This window comes from Triturus cristatus, chromosome 11 (assembly GCF_964204655.1).
Source record: "Triturus cristatus chromosome 11, aTriCri1.1, whole genome shotgun sequence".
Taxonomy (NCBI): Eukaryota; Metazoa; Chordata; class Amphibia; order Caudata; family Salamandridae; genus Triturus; species Triturus cristatus.
Window position 1 is genome coordinate 432332313 of NC_140594.1, and position 23921 is coordinate 432356233.

The 23921-nt window shown below is 47.7% G+C and overlaps 1 protein-coding gene across 2 annotated transcripts in view; it reads right to left on the reverse strand.

The window, feature by feature from the left end:
- ANTXR1 (ANTXR cell adhesion molecule 1) overlaps positions 1 to 23921 on the reverse strand; it is a 493093-nt gene that overhangs the window by 467695 nt on the left and 1477 nt on the right. The gene's annotated exons all lie outside the window — the stretch shown is intronic.

Here is a 23921-nt window from a genome sequence, read left to right on the forward strand (position 1 = left end):
TGGTCTGCACTCTAAAATGATAGTGACATGCTTTGTGGAAAAGTAGTGACATTACACACTCCATGCACTGCGAAGACAATGTACTGCAGGCTTTAGATCAGGATGAGCGGTGGCAGCACGAGCATTCCCAAAATATGCTGCCAAAATGCCTTGTCCCTTGAATACTGAGAGGCGGTGACAGCACAAGTGCCTGCACGCTGCCTACCCCATGTTTTTGTCCTTTTTTCCCCCAGAGTTTTATATAGCGCAAACGTGACCCGAAGGTATCAGGGCACTTTACATGAGCACCAGTTGTGTCACATAAGGACACATTCATTTTCTGTTAGGCATGGGGAGATCAAGTAATTTGCCCAGAATCACAGGAAGTTGAGCGTTGTTGCTGAGACTTGAACCCGGTTCCCCAGATGTGAGGTTGACCGTCCTAGCTGTTAGGCCACATCCTCTCCATTTACACCTGCAGTGGCAGTCACAAGTGAATCTGCACATTTTTAATAAAAATATGCAAGTCTTCAGTGCAAATTATTCAAGGTTCTGGTGACAGCTGGTATGTTGGCAAAGAAGTCACTGTAGAGACTAGGATACACCCCCCTTTGACCAGTAGTGGATTGGTCCTGTCAGATCTGTGGCTGTGAATGAACAAATGAAACCCCGAAACCGGTCCTAGGATGCTTTCAATTGTGTGTCTTTTGCTTTCTCGCCCTAAGTGCGCCAGGTATGCTCAGACGTGAGTCCTGGGCTCACTGTGCCACTGGAATCAAGCTATCCTGGCTGAAGTGGGGTGAAACCCTGAAACCGGTCCTAGGATGCTTGTTTCCGGTCCAGGGAAGACCTGGCTTTGCAGTTCGGGCTGGACTGTTCCCATGAGGCACAGGGTCAAGACTGATTTGCATATGGCCAGGTCTAAACTGGGGTGGCGTGGTGAGCAAAAGAATGATGGATTTAACCCAGATCTCTTGACTGGGGGTGAATGTTTTGATTTGTTCTGCATTCCGTCCATCAATTGTGTGTCTTTTGCTTTCTCCCCGTGAATGAACAAATGGCCTGGAGCACTATCAGTCACTTATCTATAAGGCCAGAGCCATTGAAAGGCCAGTAACATTAGGGCAAAGTCAATCATACAATTAGGGATCCTCTAACAACCTGGTAAGTCAGTGACACATTAGGCTCGGATATGAAAGGCCAATGGTTGAGTCAGAGTCAGTCAGGCTCCTTCAGGCCTCTTCAGTTTCCTCTTAGGGTCTTCCCTATGAGTTACATGGCACTGGCGGGGCCCTAACTCCACATCTGTAATTACAGCCTGAAGCAACTGTATCAACTGTTTTTTCCAGCCAGTAATCGAATTAGTGAAAAGCAGGTGTGAAAACACTGGGCCATTCTTGATTGGGCAAAGTGCATTTCCATACGGGAATTCCCTCTGCCCGACTCATAATTAAAGGGGTCACTGGTCAGTCAGCAAATTAGCAGGGAGAGCCGAGCCAGAGCCGCTCTAACAGCTGTAACACGAGCCGATCTGTCGACATATTTAGCACGTAAATTGTATAACAAATGCCAAGTGAAAATATGACGAGGAGTCTTCAAAATTCAAAAGTGTGTTTCTTCAGCTTGTCGAAACATTTCACTTTAGAGCATTAGACTGTATCACTGCACTGAGTGGCATTTTCAGTAAAAGTGATAGGTTCACAAAGATGCATGCCATTTTATACGGCACACATCCTGAACTGATGTATTTCAAAGTGTTTTCAAATGTCAGAATAAAGGAAAAAGAGGAATCACGAATTAAGGATCACACAACATGGTTAAGGAGAGAAGCCGGGATTGATCCCAGGTTTCCTGGTTGTGCAATTCAACCACTAGAAACGTATCTCATGCTTCCGTTTTACATCAGAAGTTAATGCTTTGTCTTTAATCTTTGAGGAGCTACATCAGTACACTGTGCAAAATAATACATCATGTTGAAACATAAAGGGTTTTAGAAAATGGTGAGTTAAGTAACAAGTGGTTGGACACCAAAGATTACATGATGGCTTGGCTCGTTTTTGACTTGATGTTCCAAGAGAACCTCAAATTGAGTCAGAGCCAGGCATCTGGCTTGAGCCTGGCTTCGGCTTTTAGTGGCTCGACCTCCTTTACTTGTAATGACGCGCTAGTTGTCTTGATGAACCCCACTAGGCATGCACTGCTGTTCTAGGGCTGATTGACTTCTTTCAATGGGCCATCCTGGCTTCCACTGCTGGTTCAGGGAGCCGTGAGTTGCCTTACTAGCTCTTACGAGACCAACACTCAAGATGCAGCTGCCTGAAGGATTCTCCTAGGGTTTTCCAGTCTGTCTCAGTAGTATTTCTTGAATGCCCCCCTTGGTTTCCTTTAACCCCTTATTTCTTCTGTGCGACCCTGCCCCAGCCACACCACCACAAGGCTAAAGACAAAAGGTATTGTATGTACTGTTTTTGCCCTCCCATTTCCCCAAATCTCACATGAACATGCCGTGCATACGACTAACAAAGCCCTCTTCTTAGTTGTTGTCTCCAACACTTGAGAGATTGTCTTCTCTGGGGCAAGGACCTTATGTGCCTGGCGGGTGTGCTGCTGTGTCAGGGCATTGCTACCCAATTTGCCCCCTGCAGCTCATGGACAGGCCTCTTGCTTGGTCAGGTAGCACACTGCAATGTCATCTATCACTGGTTATTGCCAAAGTCTGAAGTTTTCTGTGGCATTTCGGGACAAATAGACGATGTTTCGAGAAAAATTTGGTGTTTTTCACTCTTCTTGTGGGAAACTTCCAAGAAATCCTCTAATTTTCACATTTACTCTCAGCTTATGTTACTCTTCCCCAGGTGTCCTGACCAAAACTCAGAAAAACCCTGCTAACTACTTCCATTTGTGACTCACACACTAACAAAGGACCATGATTTCATCACTGAACAACAAACCAAATGAATGAGTCTGTGATCACAGAACGTCTTTGAGAGATGTGTCTTTATCCAACAAAGTCAAGTTTGAAAATTGTGAAACCTTCTGAGCTGTTTGCTCAAACTTTGAAACTAAAATGTCGATGTTCATCTGTACAAATACCCAAAGTCCACACCTTTTTAGGTGCCTTGATTCAGGGGTGAAATGCCTCCTTAAAGGGCAGCAGGAGGCTTTTTTCTGTAAATGCTAGGGGGCAGCATACCTTGTTATTGTGCACTTTAAAGGTGATGCTTTTATTCACCCCAACATGGGGCCTTATATAGAGTTTGACGGACAGGATTCCCCATCCAATGTGGAGGTTGTACATTATAGCCTATGGCACTTATCATATGGCAAACAGGATATCTACCACGATTTGACAGAATGTCCCGCCCGCCAAACTCTAAATATAGCCTGTGCACATTGTTTTTATCATTCTCCATTGAGCTTTATGAATGGTAAAGCATGCCAGCTGCACTGCACTGATGGTTCCTTAACTAACTGATACGCTCCTTTTATTGTTGAAGGTTCCTGGGTGTCTATGCCCCATTTAAAGTCATTCGCCTTTTGACTCAAATGTATTTGACTTCTCTCAAACACGCATGTGAAAACCAGATGGGCTTTTCTTGTGAACCAGACCGAAAAGAAAGGAATTCATGCCTGGAAATAACTTGTTTATAGCAACTTAGGGTTTCTGCAAAGAGGAGGGTGTTGTGGCAAGCAAATATATATGGAACCCTGCAGCACTGCAGCAGGCATCCAGTTTGCATCAATGCCCTTTTTCTGTGGTCCTGATGAAGCTGCCTTAAGATATTGTAATGACTGAAACACGTCAACCGTATCTATGGGCAGTGACAACATGTGATATACCCCACGTTTTAACATGTGCATACTCACAACTCGATGAAGGTGATGAAGTAGAGTTTACACATCCACTTTTCTGTTTTTTACGTGCTGAGGACACACATACCTACAGTGGTCGTTTTTCACCACAATAGATGAGGGAGAGGATTATAGGACATATAAGTTATTTTATCTAAAACTTGAAGCTATCAAAAGCATTAAACTGTTTCCAGGAGGGTTATTTCAACTGCCCGCTCTCTAGCTGTCATAGTATCGGTTGCACATGAGAGGAGGTGGCGTTATGGACAAAACCGCTGACTTTAGAACTGGGGGACCAGGTTCGAGTCTCTGCGTTGGCTGAGCATCCTCTGATCCTGGACAAAAAACGTAATCTCCCTGTGCCTAAAAAATGAATGTGTCCATGTGTAAGAAAACTGGTGCGCATGTTAGGAGTTCAAATGCCTTTGGCGCGAGCTTGCGCTACATAAAACTGCAAGTTCCTATCAATCATAATAACATACTAATGATGAGCAGCCCGGGAAGCAGTTAAACTCTCAGGGCCCGATTTAAAGTTTGCTAGACATGGTGTTCCATCACAGTTGCGATGGATATACAGTTTGACACAAACTTGACGGATATACCCAGGGCCGGCTTTAGGGCAGCGCCACCGGTACAGCCGCACCTGCCGCTAACTTTGGTAGGGGCGCTGTGTTTAAAAAAACGTATGGGTTTAAAATCATGTGAACTTCCTTGTGAGCCCAGCAGTTTTCAAACAAAAATAAAAATGTCAAGGTAACTCTGGTGTCGTACTTTAATATTCGGGACCGCGTAGGGGACAGGGCCCTACCCCTGTCTATCTTGGTATTAGCGAACCGCAAATGGTAAATGCGGCATGTACGAGTGCTTTATATATCGTTCTAGCTATGAATGCACTGTGTACACGTTATTCTGCTTCACTACGCGGGTTCCATTTTGGAAGCAGTGGCCATCTTGTCATTGCCCTCACATAGGCTATAATGGAGTAAATACGGGCCTCACAGTACATGGGCTTTCCCTCTGACTTCTCTGTGACCTGGGCAGCTGGCTCTGCTGCCCCAGGCCAAACCGGTCTCACGAGCTCCCCTTCCTCCGTCCACCTGTGATTAGCATCAGGGCTTGACCCGTCATAAAACCCTTTCATTCTACACAATCCCCCGGCTAATCTCTTCCACACCTGCTTGTTCCTGCTTTATGACTTGTTTCCCAAAACAGGAGATGCTCATGTTTATTGGGGGGTCTATTGACATACGATGTGGGATCTGAACCTTACTGTGTAAATCATTGTGGGCTGGCCGAACTGGAATGTGGGATGGTCATCATGACTCTGCTTTTTCGTTTGTAATGTATACTTATAATGGCCATATCGTAAACCAAGGAATGTGTGCCTGGAGCATGATATTTTGTATTTAAGATGAAGTCCGTTCCTATGATTTTCAGCAGTCTCCTGAGAACATACACGCTGTTGTACTTCTAGGATACCTGTCATTGGTCTGCAGCCAATAAACGATTCTTTGACTTCACCCAGAAGACTCTGTGTTTCTGTAGGTCCGGAACAGGGTGAACCCAGAAGTCATAGGGTGTGTGCCCCTGCACCGCTGGGTCTAAAATACCCAGTACTTCAGTTTGGCGCCCAACTCGGGACGATTTCAGCGGTACCAGTCCAAGCCAGAGGTTCGTGAGGAGCTTCGTGTGGAAATTCCGGAGGAAGGCCGCCACTTCATCGACCCCTGCATGTCGACGTGGTCCGAAAGTCTTTTCTGCGAGGTTCTCCGCGTCCCGACGGCTACGAAGGACTGCTGCCCTGATTAATCGACCTGTTTTGGACCCTTGACGAGTTTTGAGAGAGCGAAACAATCGAGAGAGTCTTCTGGTGACGCCATCGATCAGCAATATTCAGTTAAGTATAAGTGGAGCGTCTCCTATTTGTTTTTGGTATCCTTCGGGATCGTTTGATTTGGTAATTTGGTACTTTGGAGTTTGCAAACGCCAAAACCAGAGGACTCGTGTATTCACGAGAATATCGTATTCGATAATCCTTTGACGTTTGGATCTAGACTAGTGAGCAAAGATGCCTGGTTCTGGACTATTTGGTAGATTATTCTGTTTGGGTTGTGGAAAAGATTTCCAGCTAGAGGAATCATGTCCGGTTCCTCCGGTTGGAACTCCAACTTATGAGCTCTATGTAAAACATGGCGTAGGCCCCATTGCATATAACGAAGTGTGGATCCACTACACCAGGAAAGATGGTGTTTTAAAATGGCCCCAAAATGGTAGTTTCGATACCGATATTTTAGATAATTTGGAAATTAAATTGTTTAAGAAGAAAGCCCGGCCGGCGATGTTTGACTCTTTCCGCTTATGGCGAAAGGAAGCCAAACAAAAGGAAATTAAGTTAGCGAAAAAGAATAAGAGAGAGAAAGGTATGACAGTAATGCAAGCAGCTGTACAATTTAAAGACAATAAAGAGGAGCAGATGAGTGAGCAATTGCACAGGCAGCGTAAGTTAGGGATTGACAAATGTTACCCAGCTTTACCACATTCTAAGCAGAATGAGTTAGAAGAAAAGGAGAAAGATCCCCTGATGTCACATTTGTTGAGTTCGCCACCCCCGTATGCTCAAACTGCCACGGCGCCTCCCCAGCTTGTAAATATGCCACCTCCAGTGAATATACTGCAAGCCTTGCCGCTACCGCCAGCTGCTTTGCAGCCGGTTCCTATCCCTGTAGCGCAGCCCTCTCAAGGACCGCCAGTTGTGCTTCCAACTGCCCCCGCACTTCCTGCGACTTTGCCTAATTCAGCAACTACCTCCCCTCACACTCTTCCTTCCACCACTCCAGTACCCGTCTCTACATCCTCTTTTCTTCCCTCTGTTTTTCCCCCTGTTCTCGCCTCAGCTTCTCCTTCAGCGCGACAGCGCTTAGCTAATGTGGTTACTACATTAATGTCTCCTCTCTTTGAGACATCTGGTGCGACTCCTGGTTTACAGCGTAAGCAGTTGCGCAGCCAATTGCCTAACCCCGATGAGAAAAAGGTAATAGATAACATGGCGCGTAGATGGATCGTTTTTCCTTCTCTGTATGATGTGGAATCAGTTGTCAACGTTTTCCATCAATGGGATGCCCCGAAACAGAGATATGTGTTTGAGAAAATGTGCGAAATTCTCTGTGAAGAATTGGAGGATAGTGGTAAAAATCCGAACCCGCAGGAGTTGTGTAGAGTGAGGTTCGATTTTGGAACTGGTATAATTGTGGACCGTGGAGTAGATAAAGCAGTTGCGGTTGTATTGTCCTTCAGGAATGATGATTGCCAACAATCGTTGTTTGAACAAGATGTCCTTGTGGGGAAAAAGGCAAAAGCGCGACAATACCCTATGAGAGAAGTTCCCCCGGTATGGAAGGAAGCGGTTGCAGCTGCCGGTGGTAACCCCGCTGTGGCAGCGCATTTCCAGCGTGTTTGGGTGCATGTTCCATGGAAGCGCTCTGAGGTGTTAGCGCTTAAGCAGTCCTTGCCTGATCCCCGTAAAAACCCAGCAGGTTATTATAAAGAGTTGTCACAGACGGCAGGGTCATGCATTATGAATCTGGCCGACATAGACATGTTGTTTGGTAATGTTGTTCCACAGCCTCTATGGGGATCAATTCGTAATGTAGATCACAATGCAGAACTAGGGGATACATGGGCTAACATTGTTGCTGCTGATGCTAGACAAACTGGTGGTGCGAAACCAGAACCTTTAGTAGCTGAATTGCCTGGTAGGATCATCACGTATATGAAGACAATAATGCCTGCGATGCGCGTAAATTGGGACAAGTTATCTGCATGCAAGCAGAAGAAAGATGAGACAGTGTCAGACTTCTTTACTAGGTTTGAAGAGACGTTTATTGACCACAGTGGGCAGGATATGAGTACTGAGGGTGGCCAACGGTTGTTTGTGGATAAGTTTGTGCAGAATTTACTTCCTGACTTGTGTAAAAAGTTAAAAGATTCAGAAAGTTCTTGGGCTGTTTCTTCTTCAGCGCAAATACTGGCTACTGCACAGTATTATGAAAATAGAGATAAAGACGAGAAAGATAGAACAGAGAAGAAAACGAAGGAACTGAAGACAAAGGTCCTTTTACAGCAGGCCTATCCGCCACGTGGAGGTCAGAATAATTATAGGCAACCCCAAGGTGTCTATCACCAACCCCAACAGTTTCAGAACAACCAGCAAATGAATGGGTATTACCAACCACGTGTCCCTGTAGGTCCCAACCAATGTTCATACTGTAAAGAGGAAGGTCATTTTAAATACAGTTGCCCTAAATTAATGCAGCGGAACGGTAATATGTATGGCGCAAGAGGTAGGGGTGGTCAGCAAGCTCCTAGAGGCAGAGGGCGTGGAAATGCTCCCCAGAATGCGCGTCCTCTGCCGCCTCAAAATACCATCAATAGCTTTGATCAGCAAGCTAACGCGATTAGTAATACGGCCCAGTATTATAATAATGATTATTATGCAGAGGACGGTGATGCAGAGAATAATGATTACTAGGACAGCCGTAGACAGAGAGAGGGAGTTGTTTCAGTGCCAGTGGATCAGAGTGGACCGTATGTTGAGGTGACTACAGCAAATGTAACGGAGCCTTTTCTGCTAGACACTGGTGCTGCAAAGAGTTCAATCATGCATTCAAAACTCCCTGGAGCACCTTTGTCTGGCGATATAAATGTTTCAGTAGGTTTTTCTGGCGCCCCAGTTAGGAACCCGATTTCTAGTCCCATGTCACTTTCTGTTGGACCTTGCGAGCTGAAAGCACCCCTGATTTTGACAACAGGTTGTGGTGAGAATTTGCTGGGATTAGATTTGTTGAAAAGATTGCACGCTACACTGTATTGTTCTCCTTCAGGAGTACAACTTACATTAGGCAAGAAAGTGATTTCCCCAATGTACTTGTCTAAAAACACAATGCCACCTGAATTGTCATCCCTTCCGGATGCCCTTTGGGCTACTGGTCCCAATGATGTGGGCCTCTTGGAGATACCGCCATATGTGGTGACTTTAAAGGCTAATGTCAGACTGCCACGTATTCCCCAGTACAAGATCTCTAATGAAGGGCAGAAAGCATTGTTAGACATTGTCAGCGACTTGATTAATAAGGGTGTGATAGAAGAGACAAGAGGCAACGTTTGCAATAGCCCGATTTTACCTGTCTTAAAACGAACGGACCCTTCACAGCCACCTGTTTACAGGTTTGTGATTGATCTTAGAGAGGTTAATAAGATTGTTGTGCCACAGTTTCCGGTTGTTCCCGATATAACTGCCTTGTTAACAATGATTCCAGCCTCTGCTGCATGGTTTTCAGTGATCGATTTAAAGAATGCTTTCTTTAGTATCCCAATTGCAGAAGAGAGCAGGGACATTTTTGGTTTTAGTCTGGGAGGCCGAAGCTTCCGCTTCGAACGCGCTCCCCAGGGCTACTGTGAGAGTCCATCCATATACAGTCAGGCTTTGAAAGCGCAGCTTGATGCACTTGTTTTACCTAGTGGCGCTATCCTGATTCAGTACGTGAATGATTTACTGATCGCCGCGGATACTGAAAAGATTTGTAAAGAAGCCACATTGTCACTGTTGCGCCATTTATCCGCTTTCCATCACAAAGTGTCTCTCTCTAAGCTGCAATATTGTCGACAAGAAGTGACCTACTTAGGTCATCTCTTATCGAAGGAGGGAAGGAAACTGACCCCAGAAAGAATTCAAGCCATTGCACAGTTGAGTGTGCCAAAAACACAGAGAGAAGTGCGTGCTTTCTTGGGCATCACTTCATACTGTAGGCATTGGATCCCTAGTTTTTCTTTATTGGCAAAACCTTTGTTAGCCTTAACATGCAAAGACACACCGAATCCTATTCCATGGTCTGAAGAGTGCCAGAAAAGTTTTGTGGAATTGCGTAATGCATTATGTTCAGCACCTGTGTTGGGTACTCCTGACTACAGCAAACCTTTTACATTGTATGTTCACGAGAAAGATGGATGTGCGTTGTCAGTGTTAACACAGCCTTTTGGTGACAGACCGCGCCCATGCGCATATTTTTCATCTACCTTGGACCCTGTAGCGAGGGCATTGCCAAGCTGTCTGAGAGCGACAGCTGCTGCAGCGATGTCTATTCGACAATCTGCTGGTTTGGTAATGGACAACACATTGATTGTTATGGTTCCACACGCTGTAGACACATTATTAAATAGGACCAAGACACAACACTTGACTAGTGCGCGGCTATCAGGTTATGAACTTACACTGTTAGCTAACCACATACACATAAAGAGATGCAATACGCTGAATCCAGCTACATTGTTGCCAATTCCAGCAGACTCAGATGAGATTGAGCAACATGACTGTCTGTTCAGGACAGAAGAAGAGACGAAAGGGAGAGTAGATCTAAAAGATACTCCCCTGACTGAATGTGATGGCACTTTATGGGTAGATGGGTCATGTTTCAAGCTCCCTAATGGTGACACGACTGCTGCATATGCTATCACGACTTTGCACACGGTCGTGGAAACTGCACGAGTGCCACATAATTCGGCCCAAGCAGCAGAATTAATCGCCCTCACGAGAGTATGTGTGTTGTCCGAAGGAATGAGAGTGAATATATACACAGATAGCCAGTACGCCTTTGGCGTGGCTCATAATTTTGGGCGTTTGTGGAAAGAGCGTGGGTTCCTGACGTCGCATGGAGCTAAAATTCAGAATGGCAAGTTGGTGAATGATCTCCTTGAGTCACTGACCCTACCGTTGCAAGTTGCGATCATGAAATGCAGTGCGCACAGGAAAGTCACAGATGATGTTGGACGTGGGAATGCGTTTGCTGATGAGACCGCGAAAGAAACAGCACAGAATGTGAAGACTAGAATGTATGTTGCAGGTCCCGCAAGATGGGTTAATGATGTGGGAATGTGTGAGAACACAATAGAGAGTGTGAAGTCGCTTCAAGCTGAAGCCACAGAGGAAGAGTTAAGCAAGTGGAGAGAAAGTATGGGTAAGTTGGATGAGAATGGTTGTTGGATTGATCTGACAGAACATAGGCGATGGTTGTTGCCTGACGCATATGTGCTTCCAGTGGTTACTATGGCACATGGAATGGCACATATCAGTACGAAAGGTATATATACGTAAGTTGTTGGCTCCAGTATGGCAGAATGCTGGGATTCCCAAGTGTGCAGAGAATGTGGTCAAGAATTGCATAGTATGCTTGAAGTACAACCCTGGTAGGGGAACCCCAACTCCGGCTGGTCACTTTGCACCCCCATCATGTCCATTTGAAGTTTTGCAGCTGGACTTTATTCACATGGAAAGATGCAACAACCTGAAATATGTACTGGTGGTTGTTTGTGCTTTCTCAAAATGGATAGAGGCTTATCCTCTGAAAGATAACACTGCCCTATCCACAGCCAAAGCCCTTGTGAAGGAGTTTTTCCCTAGGTTTGGGATGCCAAGAATGGTGTGGTGTGATAACGGAAGTGAGTTTGTGGGTAAAGTGATGAAGAATGTATGTGAAGGGCTAGGGATAAAGCAGAAGTTCCACGCTGCAAATCACCCCCAATCAGCTGGATTAGTAGAACGCTACAATGGAGCCTTAAAGCTCAAGCTGGCCAAAATCCAGGCGAGCACCGGTCTTAAATGGCCTGACGCTCTGCCTCTAGCACTCCTGTCCACCAGAATGACCATACACTCACGAGTGGGACTTAGCCCTTATGAGGTCGTCTTTGGCCGCCCGGCTAATGTATGGGGCGTGCCAAGACCGGCGAAATTTAGTGAGATAGAACATCCAGTACTGCTCGATTACCTGTATGATTTGACTGTTAAACTGCGTGTTTTGCACCAACAGGTACATGATACTCTTCCCCAAGCCTCTGAACCTCCTGGACACCCTATCAACCCTGGTATGTGGGTGCTAGTCCGAAATTTCCAGCGCAAGAGCAACGACGAGCCTCGCTGGATCGGCCCTCATCTTGTTCTTCTTTCGACAAGATCAGCAGTGCGAGTGAAAGGGAAGAAGTACTGGATTCATGGTACCCACTGCAAAGTAGTCCCCTTGCCTCTGCCATATGACCAGTGGGTCAAGGAAGGTATCGCCGATTCAGAGACAGACATTGTACCTCGCTTTGTACCATTCAGTGACGCACGCTTAAAAGGCACAGTTTCAGACCAAGAGAGTGACAATATTCTGCAGGAAGCTGTGCCACCATCAAGTCGATTGGACACCACTGAGCCTGAACTTTTGTTTCAAGACCAAACAGCACCTGGCCGTCTCCGCTATAATTTGAGACCAAGGCCCATGGACAAATAAAGATTTCCTCACTATTTCCCTTTTGACATTTTTTGCTCTCCCATCTGAAGGACTTTCTTGATTTTTGTTTTTCGAACCACCATCCGGGTCCTGCCGCAGGGTCGCGGTGCCAAGACTTTGGGGTACAGGCCGAAGACGCTAGGTCAACGGTTCTGGTTAGTCTAGGGCGTTTCCCTGGACTGACAGGCGTACTCCTTAGCAGAAGAAACTCATCCACCGCGAGCGGCCCGAGTAGAGGATGGAGTTTTTTAAGATGGAGAGACCAATTGAGGAAATGAACTTTAACGCAAGAATGTGTAAAATTATGAAAAGTAAATGTTTTGTCTTTTTGTGCTTTTTTACACTGTGTAGCATAACAATGTTTATTGTAGGATTTGTGTTTTTCTCCGCTCAAAAGCCCATTGCACCCACTGAACAGCCTATACCTCTTTCTACTGCCTCCTCTCACTCTTTTCACCCTTTGCCTGAGCACGAACAGACCAGACGATCAGAGTTCGTAAATAACTCGTTTATCCAGCTCTTGCACCAGCACCAACTGGTAATGAATACGACCAATTGCTGGGTATGTGGATTAATGCCACATACCATTAACAAGGGTATTCCCTACCTGGTGCTGCCGTATAGTTACAATGGATCGTCATGGGCATTCCAAACCATGTTTCTCTATGCTCTAGATACATATTCCCCTCGCCAACCGCGTTCCATCAGACCTATCACCAATAATAAGGCTTTGATGAAAGGAGTTTCCGATATGAGTAGAGATATCGATGCCTACTCATCCATTCCCAAAGAAGAGTTGAGACCTTATGTAGGATGGAACGCGACGGGGTATAGTATTAGTCTGGGTGAAAGACAGCAAAAAATCTCATCTCCAATCTGGGTCGTACCCCACATGGGTCGGTTCTGCTTACAGGGTAATGGTCAGAATCCTAGAGCTCAACTGGGAAGGAGTGACTGTACTGAAACGTACACTTTCCCGTCACAGTTTTCCCCTGCGTTTTTGGCTGCTAAAGGCACATATTTCATCTGTCATGACCGAGCATATACATGGCAGTCCCCTGATTTCTCGGGCACATGTTATATTGCGAACTTGCTACCGCCGACATTTACTGCTGCCTCTGACTATCACAAGACCAGAGTTGTGAGAGGTGTGATTAATAAGGAGGATACTGCCGGTCAGGAAGCAGGAGACTTCTTCTTGGGTTTCCTGCCGTTTTGGGGACCTATGGTCAATAGTAGGAACCTGAGACAACTGACTCGTGTGGTTGAATCCACTGTCAATGTAACGGCTGGTGCCCTTAGTAATCTGACAGCTGAGCTCCAAGCGGATCGCCTTATGACTCTGCAAAACCGCATGGTTCTAGACGTTATTCTTGCAGACCGCGGTGGGGTATGCAAGGTCATCCAATCCAGTTGCTGCATTTTCATACCAGATAATGCTCCAACAGTGTATCAAGCCATCTCCAAACTCCATAAAATATCTGAAGCCATACACGTGGATAAGGGAGATTGGTCACTGGTGGGGTGGTTCTGGGAATTGATATCTGCCTGGGGTTGGAAAGTTCTGATGGTCATTGGAATGATCTTAGCTATCCTTTTCCTGTTCTGTCTATGTATACAGTGTGCTCCCGCGATATGTGGTCTCTGTGCTACCTTATGTGTAAGGAAACCTGTATCAAGGGACGAGCTAAGTAATAGGATGATGCTACAGCAACATCTCCATGACTTCGTGAACATTGACCTAGACTCGGATTAAGATGAGTATAGTGATTGCCTATGTAAGGGCAAAAGGAGGGTCTGTCGTACTTTAATATTCGGGACCGCGTAGGGGACAGGGCCCTACCCCTGTCTATCTTGGTATTAGCGAACCGCAAATGGTAAATGCGGCATGTACGAGTGCTTTATATATCGTTCTAGCTATGAATGCACTATGTACACGTTATTCTGCTTCACTACGCGGGTTCCATTTTGGAAGCAGTGGCCATCTTGTCATTGCCCTCACATAGGCTATAATGGAGTAAATACGGGCCTCACAGTACATGGGCTTTCCTTCTGACTTCTCTGTGACCTGGGCAGCTGGCTCTGCTGCCCCAGGCCAAACCGGTCTCACGAGCTCCCCTTCCTCCGTCCACCTGTGATTAGCATCAGGGCTTGACCCGTCATAAAACCCTTTCATTCTACACAATCCCCCGGCTAATCTCTTCCACACCTGCTTGTTCCTGCTTTATGACTTGTTTCCCAAAACAGGAGATGCTCATGTTTATTGGGGGGTCTATTGACATACGATGTGGGATCTGAACCTTACTGTGTAAATCATTGTGGGCTGGCCGAACTGGAATGTGGGATGGTCATCATGACTCTGCTTTTTCGTTTGTAATGTATACTTATAATGGCCATATCGTAAACCAAGGAATGTGTGCCTGGAGCATGATATTTTGTATTTAAGATGACGTCCGTTCCTATGATTTTCAGCAGTCTCCGGACAACATACACGCTGTTGTACTTCTAGGATACCTGTCATTGGTCTGCAGCCAATAAACGATTCTTTGACTTCACCCAGAAGACTCTGTGTTTCTGTAGGTCCGGAACAGGGTGAACCCAGAAGTCATAGGGTGTGTGCCCCTGCACCGCTGGGTCTAAAATACCCAGTACTTCACTGGTGATTAATGTTACTGCCGGTGAAAGATTGGAATTTTGTCTAGTGGCAGTTTTTACTCATCATAAAGTAGCGCAAAGGGATAATTTGCCTGCTGCAAAGAGTGTGTACCACACAGATTACAAAACTGAGTGTGAGTGAACTTTGAGTAGCACTTAATAAAAATGAAATGTATGCCAGAGAGGTGCTATGGAGAGGTGAGGGGCACTGTTGGAGAGTGGTAGTGATGGAATTCGTGTAGAAGGAGGTCATCAGGGGGGTGCCAAAAAAGGCTGTCACACCAAGCACAACCTGCACTAAAGCCGGCCCTGGATATACCGTCCGTATTACAGATGACATAAGATATAATGCACTTGTAATAAGGCAACAGGGATATTGGTCACATTTGTGACGCAGTATTCTGATCTCTAAAGGCTAAATTAGGCCCGGACTGTGCTCCCATTGTTGCTTTCATTAGCAGTTGCCCTAATAAATTAATCTCTGCCTACACTAATAGAAGTATTTATTAAAGAGACCAATCCTATGCTTAGTGGACTTAAAACACCAGCTGCAGCATGCAAAATGCAGAGATTGCTCATAATTAAAAAGATATATATGCACTTATATTTTTCCCAATGGCAAATGCATTGCCATAGGCACTTTCTGCAGTGGCGGCTTCTCCACTAAGGGGGAGGAGCGTCGCCTAACTGCGCAAAAAGTAAAAGTAAAATGACAATAACATATCGTTATTAGCATTTTTTTTTTCGATTGCATGCACACTCAGTGCCTTGTTTATTGTGGGGCGGGGCTGGGCTGGCCAGAGCAGGGGAGGAGTGGTTTCCACTCCCTAAGTGTGCATGAACTATTTGGCTGGCCCTCTTTGGGCCGGCCAAACCGTTCATGCACACTTTGCATGTCCCACCACCAGGCTGTAATGCACAGCCTGGTGGGGAACATGCACAGGCTTCCCGTTTCCGTCTGAGCGCTGAACCATGGCGCTCAGACCAATCACAACGCTGCATCCTATGGGGAGGCATAGGATTTTGGCGCATTCCCAGCTTTACCAAACATTGAAAATCTGGGAATGTGTTAGGTTCCATGGATGTTGTGTGGGAGCACCTACAGCAACACCCACGGAACCCCCTTTTCACACAGAGAAATGCATAAAAGGGGCCTATATTTACAAGGCCATGAAAGTCATGCTGGGTGACTTTACATGGCCTTGTAAATATGAGCAAGCCCATTGCGCTGCGTGAAAAATAGTGATGCACCAATGGCGCGAATGGCTTGTAAATGACGCCGCTACTGTTTAAGCACCTCTGGTGCGCCCTGGTAGATGTCATGTGGCCTCTCGCTAATGTAGTTCCCCTGGGGCACTGCCAGAGCTCTGTAAACCCTGCATCTGCCACTGCACATCCAGCCTCTCATTGCTGCAGTATGCCAGGAACACTGCTAAAACTCTATGTCTGACAAACTCTGGGTCTGGCAGAGATCCAGCTCTCTCTCGCTGGCTCAGGGCAGTGCTAAATATCTGTGGCTTTCAAACCCTGCATCTTCTACTACCACTGGTCTCTCAGGGCAGCAAGGCAACCGGTGTATTGCTGAAGCTCAATGTATATCAGTCCCTGCGCATGGAAGAGCTCCACATCCTCTCACTGCACCAGTGCACCAGAGTAACTGCTAAAGCTCGGCATCCATCAAAACATGCACCTGCAGAGCGCAAGGAGCCTCTCACTTCTGCACTGTACTAGAGTCCTCCTAGAGCTCTGTCCTGTACAGTGATGGGTGTAGCAGAGTTCATGGAACCTAGCACTGCTCCATGGTACTGCTAAAGCTCTATACCTATAAACTCCACGTCTGACCGAGCTCATGGAGCCTCTCACTGCTCCAGGGCATTGGGGCACTGCTAGAGCTCTGCATCTATAAACTCCGCATCTGACAGAGCTCATGGAGCCTCTCACTGCTCCAGAGCACTGGGCACTGCCAGAGCTCTGCATCTATAAACTCCACGTCTGACAGAGTTCATGCAGCCACTCACTGCTCCAGAGCACTGGCACTGCCAGAGCTCTGTATCTATAAACTCCATGTTTGACAGAACTCATGGAGCCACTCACTGTTCCAGGGCACTGGGGTACTGCCAGAGCTCTGTATCGATAAACTCCATGTCTGACAGAGCTCATGGAGCCACTCATTGCTCCAAGGCACTGGGACACTGACGGAGCTCTGTATCTATAAACTCCACATCTGACAGAGCTCATGGAGCCTTTCACTGTTCCAGAGCACTGGGCACTGCCAGAACACTGTATCTATAAACTCCACGTCTGACAGAGCTCATGGAGCCACTCACTGCTCCAGAGCATTTGCACTGCCAGAGCTCTGTATCTATAAACTCCATGTCTGACAGAGCTCATGGAGCCACTCACTGCTCCAGGGCACTGGGGCACTGCCAGAGGTCTATACCTATAAACTCCACATCAGACAGAGCTCATGGAGCCACTCACTGCTCCAAGGCACTGGGGCACTGCCGGAGCTCTGTATCTATAAACTCCACACCTGACAGAGCTCATGGAGCCTCTCACTGCTCCAGAGCTCTGGGCACTGCCAGAGCACTGTATCTATAAATCCCACGTCTGACAGAGCTCATGCAGCCACTCACTGCTCCAGGGCACTGGGGCACTGCCAGAGGTCTATACCTATAAACTCCACATCAAACAGAGCTCATGGAGCCTCTCACTGCTCTAGGTCACTGTGGCAGTGTCAGAACTCTGTATCTATAAACTCCACATCTGACAGAGCGCATGGAACCTCTCACTGCTCTAGGTCACTGGGGCAGTGTCAGAATTCTGTATCTATACACTCCATGTCTGACAGAGCTCATGCAGCCACTCACTGCTCCAGGCAACTGGGGCACTGCCAGAGCTCTGTATCTATAAACTCCACTGATAGAGCTCACTGAGCCCCTCACTGCTGCAGTGCACCAGGAACGCAGATAAAGCTCTTTAAATCTTTTTAATTGCTTCATTGCAGCCTTTGTCTGGCAGACCTCATTCTGCCTCTCACTGCTGCAGTACACAAGGAGCACTGCTAGGGCTCTGCATCTATCAGACGCTGTGCCTGGCAGTGCTCACCCAGTCTCTCGTTACTGCAGCACACCGGGAGCTCGACAGTTCAAGCTCTGTAGCCATCAGTCTCTGCATCTGTTAGAGAACATTAGTGTCTCCCTTCTGCAGTACACAAGGAGCACTGCTAGGGCTCTGCATCTATCAGACGCTGTGCCTGGCAGTGCTCACCCAGTCTCGCGTTACTGCAGCGCACCGGGAGCTCGACAGTTCAAGCTCTGTAGCCATCAGTCTCTGCATCTGTTAGAGAACATTAGTGTCTCCCTTCTGCAGTACACAAGGAGCACTGCTAGCAGGGGCGGCTCTAGGCTCATGGTGGCCCTGTGCAGGGAGCGCAGGTAGGGGGCCCCGGAAGAGGGGGTCCGGGCGGGGCAGAGCTCAGGAAGGTGTTTTAATAAAACATCCAGAAAAGGCGTTAGATGACCAGTAACATGGTAACAGAAAAACGACGTTTACTTTTTGAGTGCTCATCACTTGGATACTTTGTTTTAGAATCTGGGTCTCTGGAGGGACCCCTTTCAACAAGAAAAACACGTTGCGCGTCCGTAAGAGAGTTCGGCCACAAAGTAGGATCCCTCCAATCACATAAATCATATTCAGAACACGGGTCTGTAACATGGTCTTGCTCTTTGGCTTCCTTTTCAATACCAGCATCATCCGTCTGTAAACTCTGAACCTCCTTCAGAATGCCAGATGTTGATGGACCGAAGAATGATGTTTCAGTTTCTCTGTCTGAGGGTCTTTTGTAATAATCCTCATCCTGAGTTGGTAATTGCTGCATGTTTGTATCAATTTCAGAGTCACCTTGTTCATTTTCATTGGTCTGCTCATGAGTATCATCCTGCTCATGGATATCATCATTTTTTTGTTCTTCTTTATGGTCGTCAGCGCCTGTTTTACCTAGTGCATCAGCAGTACTCTGGCCAGAGGATTCTCCATCTTTAGGTTTCCCTTGGGTGATAAAGTTCAGGATTGCTCCTTCCTGTGACACTACGAAAGCCTGCTGAGCCACCTTTCTCTTTCGTTTCGAATAACCAGATTTGTGTACTCGAATTCTCTTCATTTTGCTTGCAATGCAGCGGGCGAGGCTAGCAGTGGGTAGGGAAAAAATGAAGACAATCAGCAGTGGCGGCTGCTGAAAGATTTTGATGTGTCATTTTTATTTTCTTGCAAAAACAACAGTTGATGGACAGAATGCAGAACAATGTCATACATTCACCCCAGTACAGAGATCTGGGCCTAAATCCATCGTTTTTTTGCTCACCACACCACCCCAGTTCAGACATGGTCATATGCAAATCAGCCTTGACCCTGTGCCTCATGGGAACAGTCCAGCCCGAACTGCCAAGCCATGTCTTCCCTGGACTACACAATGAAGGACCAGCATACCTTAATGAACGAGTGAATTTCCACCAACCTACCAGGAAAATATGTTCCAGAACCATCTCCCTAGCAGCCACCCAATGCAGCCGCTGATAAAACAGTGGAGGCCGCTACTTCTCCCACCTGGCAGTGAAGACCTGAACACCCTCCCCCTGCACCTCAGAGCCTCACCATCGCTCCAGCAGTTCAGGAAGGACCACAAGACCTCGCTGTTCAACCAACAAGCAGCATGATCCAGCAGCATGAATCCCACACCGCCTCGAGACCCTTATGTGTGAAGCAGCTGAGCTTTACAAACCCTGACTGATTGATAGTAATTACCCTTCCCACTACATGTATGACACATTATGAGGACTAGCCACATATGGAAGCTTTATTTGAAGAGTGTTATAAAACTATAGGGTAGATCATGTGACTTGGCTTACAATGTCTGTTCTCAGTCCACTGAGAACAGTAGAGCCTGGAGAATAGTGCATGATCTATTTGGGAAGTGACCTTAGCAGGAAGAGAGTAAGCTACCTTGAAATCATGGCACACAGAGACCTGTCTCAGTACGTCACTAACTGATCCTGAAGACAGCCTACAGGTAACCAAAGACTCGTCCACTTACCACATTGTCAAAAGACAAAATACAATATATTTAATTAAGGTTTCTTGTATAGTGCCATATTCCAGCAACCAGTTCTGCTCGCTTTCAGAGCACCTATTAAACAAGGATTAATTACAGTGAGTCCTAAGGCTATGAAAAGGCACTAGAGGTTCACTGAAGCAAAATCAATGTGCAAGGAACATCCAGTCAGGAGACAACTTTCAAGCAGACGTACGAATCACTAGCACAGCGTACCAACGACCCCATGGGCCGTGGCATAAGCAAGGAAAATGGCCCCTTTGGCTGCTGCTCAGGAAGTAAAATATAGCAATTATCAGGGTTCAATGGGCCCCTGAGGGTTTTGGGTCTCAGTACCACTGTACTTGCTGAACCAATGGTAACTATGCCCCTAGTATGGACAGAGAAGGCTGCTTCACCAATTGCAAACTGAGGACTAGTTAAACTAGTTTTCTCTGCTAGTCACATGACAAGCACTGGAATGTAATTAAAGAAAAGATCAAGAAGCCAGTCTCCTACCAAGGTCTCTGCAAAAGGGCATTAGATTGAGTTAACATGGGTAGGCACTGCCATCTTATTCCAGGCGTCCATCCATAGGTGCTTGCATTTCATGTCTGCCTCAACACCATATAAACAGACATAACCAAATGCCAAGTACATTCGAACACTCAATGTTTTAAAAGATTTGTGCAGGCAGATCCACTCATTAGATCACAAGTATCAGCTTCATACTCTGTTTTCATGATTGTTGATAAGTAATTGTAATCATTTTAATGAATCCTTAACATTACGTCTAACACCTCGTACCCTGCTCTCCTCTTCCCCCCAATACGACCGTGCCTCCCAAGTTACACCTCCAAAAGTCACCATGCCTCCCCTCAGCCACAAGTAAACACCACCCCTGCACTCCTGACTCACTCTTCCCTCAACATACAGCGCCGATCTGTACCACTCCCTACCCCTGGCGCACGGTGACCACCTCTCCGACCCGCGCCCTCTCAGAGATGAATCGTGAGAGAGAGGCTCTCTCTCACGATTCATCATGCCCTCCCTTCCCATGACCACCAGAATACCTCCAGCTCGCCACCTCACATGGCTTACCTCCACCCAGACCCAAAGCACACACCATCTACAATAACATCCTCACCCAACCTTCCCCATGCCCCCGGCTCCTCACCCCCACGGGCTGGGATACATTCCTACGCCTGATCTGCCCTCCTCCCCAGGGCTCCCCACACCCTCGTCCAATGGCTCACCTTCCCTCGGGTTCACTCTGCAGTGGCACACGCTGACCTCCTCACTCCCCCTCCCCATGCCCTGACCGTCGGCTGCTCACCTCGCAGCTGGCACCAAAGGTTGCACACTGCCATGCTATCCTCTGCAAGGCGGCCTTTCTTGCCCAGGGTCTCTAGGCGCGCCGGTGCATGGCCTCGGCCGGTCTCGGTGCTGCTCGCTGCACGCCGGGCACGGGTGCTGCCACCTCTCCTGCCGCCAGTGATGCGTGGTGCTTCTGTAACCCCTTCGCTGCAGGACTCGCGGGCACTGCGCATGCGCGCGCATGCGAGCCTCCGGAGGTGCCAGATCTGGACTATTAAAACAAGCTCGATTCTCCTGGAAAAAAAGTTCTAAACAAGCACAGGACCTACCAGAAGAGCCCGAAACAAGGCCGACCCCACACAAAGACGAGACTGGGTTAGAAAGGAAAAGAGTATAAGAACAACCATTCAGCGTGCATCACATTGGATTTAGCACGCCTCAGTTGTTCATGCGCCAAATCCCTGCCAGGGGCCACCACGAATATGTATTGTATCTGATTCCTCGTGGTGGCCCCTGGGGTTTGGTGGCCCTGTGCAGGTGCACAGCTTGCACATGCCTAAGGCCGCCCCTGCTGCTAGGGCTCTGCATCTATCAGACGCTGGGCCTGGCAGTGCTCACCCAGTCTCGCGTTACTGCAGCGCACCAGGAGCTCGACAGTTCAAGCTCTGTAGCCATCAGTCTCTGCATCTGTTAGAGAACATTAGTGTCTCCCTTCTGCAGTACACAAGGGGCACTGGTAAAGGGTTAGACCTACCAAAGCAAGCACCTGACACAGCGTTCAGCCTCTCACCGCGTCAGTGCAGCAGGGGCACTGCTAAAGCTCTCAATCTATAAAAACCCTTTGTGTGGTAGCGATCATTTAACATCTCCCCACTGCAGTGCTCCGGGAGCACTGTTAAAGCACTGCATCTATCATAACCTATCCTATTCAGTCTCTCACTAATTTATTACACCAGGGACACGGCACCTCCAGCACCGACTCCCCCCCCCCCCCTTCTGCCCCTCATCTCCCCCCTCCCCCCCCCCCCCCTTTGCTCCAGGGCACCAGTCCACTGTTAAAGCGCTGTATCCATCACATCGTCTTGCATAAGTCAAACAGGGGCACTTCTAAAGTTATGTCTATCGACTCTTCACGTCTGGGAGAGGTCATTCTGCCTCTCGCTGCAGCAGTGCACCAGAGCCACTGCTTAAGCCCTGCAACCACGAACACTGAAGTATAACAGAGCTCATGCACTCTATTACTGCTTCAGTGCATGACGGGCGCTGCTAAAGCTCAACGCCTAAAAAACCCGGCGCCTGTAGAGCCAGAGACACTGCTAATGCTCCGTATCCAGGCAACCTATGGCATGAAGCGTTCGCGTCTCGTACACTGGTGCCATGTGCCCACTTAACCCTGTGGCAGACTGGGTTCCTGTAGCTCACTCCGCCACAGACTACAGAGCTCTGTGCCCTGAAACTTTCAGGAAAGGTTTCTCCAGCTTGCCTCTCTGCTGCAGTACACCAGAGGCGCGTGCCTATAAAAGCTTTTGTCTGGTAGAACTAATTCACATTCAGCCTCTTCGGTGCTGCAGCGCGCTTCTAGAACGCTATATACAGCAAAGCAATGCAGTGCAGTATTCCAACGTCATCCGGCTGCTCCAGACCACCCAGTATAGACACTGCTAGTTCGCCGTTCTCTCCTAACCCTGTGCCAGGTACAGCGCCTAGAGCCTCACACGGCTCGAGGCTCTAGGCGCTCTGTTATTGTGTCACCCGTGCCACTGGCTGCTGCAGAAAAGGCCTTGCCAGTGCGCTGTATATTTGATAAACCCTGCACCAGTTACAGCTCCCAACGCTTCACACTGCTCCAGTGAAGAGGAGGCACTGCCAACCATCTGTGCCCACGTAGGACTGCGTCAGGCCCAGCTCCCAGAGCCTACACTTCTCTAGTAAAAGAAATAGTCATTGCCGCGCGCTGTGCCAGTGTGGCCCTGTGCCAGTGAGAGCTCATGCTGCCTCACACTGCTATTCTAAAGAAAAGGCATAGACAGTGCACGGTGCATGCATAACCCTGAACCGATCATAGCTCCCACAGCTTGTTGTCACTGCTCCAGTGGAGAAGAACGACGCTATGGCTCCATGCCAGTGTAGCTCTGTCCCAATCACAGCGCCCACCGCTTTACAACGCTGCAGTGAAGAAAACACCGCTAAGGATCTGTGTCAATGTCACCTTGTGCCAGTCATAGCTCCTGCAGCCCCAAACTGCTCCAATGAATACAAAACCCCGCTAAGAATCTGTGTCAGTGTGCCAGGCAGAGTTCCTACAGCTTCTCACCGCTCCGGTGAAGAGCACCAATAATGCTCTGTGCCAGTGTAATCCTGTGCCAGTTATAGCTCCCACAGCCTCACAGTGCTCCAACAAATAGGCACTGCACCCTATCTGTACCAGCATAAGAAAGTGCTGGGGGAGGGGGGGGGAGGTCTAACAGCTTCCCACTGCTGCAGTGAAGAAGAGCACCGCGAAGGCTCTGCCAGTGTAGCCCTGTGCCAGTCACAGCTCCCACAGCCTCACACTACTCCAGTGAACGAAAACACCGCTAAGGCTTTGTGCCAGCCTCACACTGCTCCAGCAAAGAGTCACTGCTCCTAATTAGATTGTGCCGGGCAGATTTCCCATAGCTTCTCACTGCCCCAGTGAAGAAGAGCACAGCTAAGGATCTGTGCCAGTG